At 33.2% G+C, this 6,096-nt stretch overlaps 1 long non-coding RNA gene across 1 annotated transcript; it reads left to right on the forward strand.

The window, feature by feature from the left end:
* Window positions 1–2,952: 2,952 nt before the first annotated feature.
* Window positions 2,953–5,855, forward strand: LOC131030298 (uncharacterized). The gene is made up of 2 exons (XR_009102888.2): window positions 2,953–5,447; window positions 5,552–5,855. It is a non-coding gene; the product is annotated as an uncharacterized LOC131030298 (long non-coding RNA).
* The last annotated feature ends 241 nt before the right edge of the window (window positions 5,856–6,096 follow it).

The raw sequence follows: 6,096 nt of genomic DNA on the forward strand, positions 1-6,096 counted from the left end.
ATCATGACAATAGTCATCAAAGTTATAACAATTGCTTCTGACAACAACCTTGTCTATATTGCAGCCGACTTCAACATCGACATATTAAAAAACTCAAAAACTACAAACATGCTTAAAGAAAACATGAAAATACAAAATTTGCACTTGTTACCTGAACAAATACATCCTTTGTCAACAACAATCATTGACCACATATCGACAAACAATAACGCACACATGGCTAGAATTCAAAGATTAGAAGCATATTGGACTGATCATGACATTATTTTTACCCAGATTGACAACATCATATAAATTATTCATGTGCATTCACAATGCTCACAAACTACTTGTCAATAATATTTTACTAAAACATTTCACAACAACCAACAAAAGGTAATTTTATTACTAGTCTATTCAATTCTCACTTGATAGAGTATTGAGTAGATTTATTCTTGTCTTTGACTTTGATTTTTGTAATTATTATTCAGATTTATTCCTCAGTTCAATATCACATTTTCCTTTCTTAGGATAACACCATTGTATACATTGTTAAAGCTATAAGTTTTTTCCCACTTGAAAATATCTAAATAGTCATATGCATCAACAACTTGAACAGCTACAACCACCAAAAAAATCAAAGCATTTTGTTGTCAGCCAAAGCTGTTGCACAGGCTTATGCATCAACAACTGCAATAGCTACAACCACCAACAAAAATAAACTACTTGTCAATAATCTTTTACTAAAACATTTCACAGCAACCAAAAAAAGGTAATTTTATTACTAGTCTATTCAATTCTCACTTGATAGATTATTGAGTAGATTTATTCTTGTCTTTGACTTTGATTTTTGTAATTATTTTCAGATTTATTCCTAAGTTCAATATCACATTTTCCTTGCTTAGAATAACACCATTGAATACACTGTTAAAGCTATAAGTTTTTTCCCACTTGAAAATATCTAAATAGTCATATGCATCAACAGCTGCAACAGCTACAACCACCAACAAAATTAAAAGCATTTTGCTTTCAGCCAAAGCTGTTGCACATGCTTATGCATCAATAGCTTCAACAGCTACAACCACCAACAAAAGTAAAGCATTTAGTTGTCAAACAAAGCTATTGCACAGGCTTAGATGGACAATCCAACACCTGAAGATCAATTGCGATCAAACAAACGAAAATCACAAGAAAATATGTAATGCTTTTACACACTCTTGTTCCCTTTTCTTCTCTTTACATTTTCACCAACACTGTCTCGTGTCTTTTCTCTTTATTATTATATCAGAAAGTAAACTATCTTATTCCTTTCTTAGTAGCATTCAGATAGTTCCTGATGCCCAAGAAGCCCCACCAGACAGCGGAAGTTGTTCTACTAACAAACCTAGGCCAAAGAATTAACTGCTGTTATAGATTCCTAAAGTATTTCTTTCCCTTCTACTTATACTATAAAAACTGAAACATTACATTTCATTGTAGATTAAAATTGCAACCATTGCATATATCAAGCATCATTGAAATCTGTACAACATAATTTGCTATCGCATTTAAAGGCGATGTTCTTGTAACTTATGGCCCAAGTTGTAACAAGAACCTTATAGGCCAAATAAAAGCATCGATTGTGCATGTGGACATGGTTGACAGTCATGGTCAAATGACTATAATAGTAAATATCAACAACAAGTTGATTGATACCTTCCTTTCACAACTATTGCCTGGTGCTAGTGTTCGCCTAACAAACTTCATAATAAAAAAGAAAAGCCAATACGAAAGAGGTGATGCTAATTCTTGTATCTAGTTAACTGCAAAAACAACAATTGAATGCATTGGAAAAGTCTGCAAACAACGCAAGCTAACACTGGATAGAACTATAGAACAGCTCATTGATTCACCTAGCACTTACTCAATTGGTTAATTGGCTATTCTTGTCGCCGGTTACATTGAGGCACCAATAGAATATCAATTACTAGTTCAAGATGGTGAATCTGCCTCTGACATAGCCACCGTAAGATATTTTGGACCATCTCCAAAAACTAAATTGTCCATTTTTTATTTTGTATAATTATTTTGCTGTCATTTAACACATTTCTTTTCCTTCCAGCTCACAGTGCCAAAAACCCACTCGGATGTCAATGCCACTCTACAACAAAATCGCCCCTCTTATTGTTCAACAACATTGTACGGAATGGCGCTCGTGGAACACACTTATTAAATTCAAGTCTATCCACTTTTGTTGATGAACTCAACGATGATTGCAACAAAGCTTCTCTACAAAATCAAGCTTCATCCAACATTCACGTACTTATTTGAAACAATTTATATTACACCACAACTTACACTACTCCCTAAATTACACACTTTCCTCCATCCCACACTAACATTTCTCTTTTACCCCACACTAACATTGTTCTTTTGTTCATAGGTCACTGGAACCCTCAAGACCAAAAATGCCCACCTTCCTCCCTACAAACCCCTTTGTTCCATCTGCCACCACATTGTTTGTTTACTTCCTACTACCACTGACAACTCAACCCAATGCCTCACTTGCGCCACTTCAACCCCATTCACCTATGAACCTTACTTGAAATGCACAATTGAAACTGCAACTAGTACCATTGATTGTAACTTACACACCACACTATTGCAAGAACACTTTCCTCAGCTTGCCAAAATCCCATTTGAAAATTACAAGATAGACATGTCAATAGTTGTTTTCCTTATGCGCAAATTCCAAATGGATGCAACATTTACAATTGCAATGAACAATTCTATTATTCATATTGCGAAGGACGACAATGAAGTAACACTCTCAAAACCACCTTTTTTAATATCATTATTTGTAAAATAACATGGTTTAAGAATAATATTTCGTGTCTAAATAAATTGTTGTGCAAAAACTGCAAGGCCTGTGAGACCAGATTGCCATATGAAAGAACATTTTGCCCAGCCAAATGCTTTTTTGTCAAGGTACTACCAAAACCTTTAGGATTAATTTTATTTTCTACTCATTCCTCTCATTTGTTAGAAATGTTCTTTGTGTTAAAATGGACATTGTCTAGTTTAGATTATATGTGGATGCTAAAGTGGTGCGGCAGCCTTTAGTCTTCCCCTTTGTTCTGTGTGGCTATTGTCATGATGCCTTATACCCCAAATTCCTTTTTGTATGTTATGCTTTGCTTTACACAATAACATCCTTTAGATCTGATCCTTTGATGTGCTTTAGCTATTTGTAGATTTCCCTTTGAAATTTGTATTCCCCTATTTGTTCCTCCATGTAGACAATTAGCAAGGATTCCCTATAATGTTTATCACATGCATCTAGTTTCTTCAATCAATTTACACTTGTAAATGGTTGCTTTTCCTTTGCACTAGAAGATTTTGTGTTTCTTTTAAGAAATCTTGAATTGATTGTTTCAAAGAAGGTTACTAATGTGATAGAAATAATTACAACCCTCATCCACTAAACATGTATTATTGCGTCCACCTAGAACATGAACAATGCTTACAATGTCTGAACATGTTCCAGAGTGCATCATTAATTCAAATATTTTGAGACCTTCCTTGCAAAATCAATTTTGTGCATATCCTGCAATCATTCCATTCCATGAGATGATAGTTGTTTTATGCATTCTGTCAAACTGTTCAGGTACTTTGTCTGTGATTTATGTTTTGCATTTATCTCTACCTCATTTAAACTATAATGATTGACAACAATCCCCCCACCATTATGCTTTGATAAACCTATATCCCCAGTTCCAAAGCTGTCATTTTTGCACAGGCAGAGAGGATGCTGGCAAAAATTTGGCTTTGCACCTATGAATTCAGTTTTCTTGAAAGTTTCTTAACCCTTCTCAACAAATTCATTGTTTACATATCGTACAATAACTGCATTATGGCTAATGTTATTTTTATTCTATAACATGTGTGGTGAGAATTTGTAATTTTTGAGTTAGTTTAGTTGCCCATTTCATGTCATTCCTCTAATCTTGTTAGATATTTGAGTAAAATATTTCTCCTATGAAAATTATTAAAGGTTTAGTTATACTTAGGACCCTTCTGACTGTGGTGCATGTATTTTTCAAATGTTACAATCATGGTGGTTGACTTAGTCTCAGAATAGATAGATATTAAGCTAGTTTGCATTTCTAGTTTGAGAAATATCTACGATTCCTAAACTATTATGCTTGGCTGTCTAACAGGGTTAAAATTCAAGTAGAATTATAATGATAGTTCCCATCTGAAAATCTAATGGATATAGTTGTTGCTGAAATCATCTTGGCTGTTTATTTCATAAAATGTCCAATTGGGATCTTAATAAAATTATTACATAGCTTGCAGCAAAGCTTTATTCAAAATTTTGTTTGTGCTTAAAAATTCGAAAACTTCCAATTTTTAAAAGAGACTCTTTCTCAAGGGTAAAATTTCAGCAGAATTTTGATCATAGTCCTAGTTCGAAAAAATAGTGAACACAAAAGAGGTAGAAATTTAAGACACGATAGCTTTAAGTAAAATTTATAACATTATTCGGAAGATGTTGCTTTTATAGCACACATGAAAGATTTTGCTTAGGCCCTAGTTATGACTTTGTTGGAGAGCTGTGTGATCATTCACTATTATAGTTGCTGATTTTCAGTGGCTACCTTTGCACGATTCCCTTGCATTTGATGAGCATATTGTTGAGGACCATATATAATAAATTGATTGTTGGCTTTCTGTGAATAATTAGTTTGGATTTGTAGTTTGATAAATATGTATGATACTTGAACTAGATTCTGACTGGGTTGTTGTGTTTATAGTTGACAGCTATTTGTATATAATGGCTGCAAATATATCTACTTTTCCTGGTAATCTAATCTTGATTTTTAACAAAACAAATCAATTACTAAGTATTGAAACATGCGAGGTAGAAATTTAATTAGATATTACTCAATATTCCAATTGGAGATATTACAATATGCAACATGGAGATTGTCTAAAGTAGATTAATTCAACTTAGCCTCCTTTTAAAATTGTTTGTTTTTATATTTAAAAAAATGGATGTGCGTGATAAAGTCAACTGACATAGCACATAGCAAATGCCTTTGAGCGTGTAGACACCCTTGTTTTGGAGACATTGCACACACATGCCCGGCAAAGCCTTCATAAAACTTGTAATGCATTATTAACACAATCTATAGTGTAATAACCATGCTTTGAAATGGCACCGATCATTGTCTACATCAAACATCTATTAATATATTGGCAGTCCTCATTTTCAAGAGTATTAAAAAGTGCCTTTGTATTCTTGACTAACTCCATTGAAGCCCAAACTTTGAAATATAAATCCTTTGTACATCTTCTACTCAATCAACATAGACAAGGAAAAAACACTTTATCAATTGTAAAATAGCTTACTACTACTTTATTGTTCTTGTCTACAGTCATTTCTCAACAACACGCTTTTAGTAATCTTGTTTTTATATTACCAGGTATGTAACCAAACTGTAATCAAAGTATACTTTCCCTGTCATGCTTATCATTGTTAATTGTCTTGTTATCTATTAAGCTAACTACCACATAATGTACTATGCAGGTCTTTGAATGCAGAAGATGAAAACAATCACAAAGCTTGCAGAAGATGAAAACAATCCCAAAGCCTACACAGAAGCTCAGGACACACAGAAAAGTCTACACAGAAATTGAGTCAGAACATGAAAATGAAATTAAACAGTTCACTAACACTATACTAGTTTTGTACATAGTCAACTGACAAACAATGCTCAGTACTATTTTGTCAAGACATGCAATCAATCATTTCTTGCTTGGTTTTGTTGCTTAATTTTGTGACTTTACTTTGTTGTGAAATCAAAGCTATGAGAAGTTGTTTTATGCTTTTATTTTTGCGTTCATTTCTTACTTTGTTTTGTTCTTTAATTTCACGACTTTACTTTATTGTGAACTCAAAGCTACAAGAAATTGTTTATATTTCAAGTATTAGACTACAACTTCTTAAATTGTGCAAAACTTTCCATTAAAAAGGCAAATTACAAAGCAACCTGGTTAAAAATTCCAAATCTATCTAACATGAAACAAAAGCAACAAGCAATGACTCCCGACAGGAACTTCGCTGCTTGCAGC

The sequence above is a fragment of the Cryptomeria japonica genome, chromosome 8 (genome assembly GCF_030272615.1).
Source record: "Cryptomeria japonica chromosome 8, Sugi_1.0, whole genome shotgun sequence".
Lineage (NCBI taxonomy): Eukaryota > Viridiplantae > Streptophyta > Pinopsida > Cupressales > Cupressaceae > Cryptomeria > Cryptomeria japonica.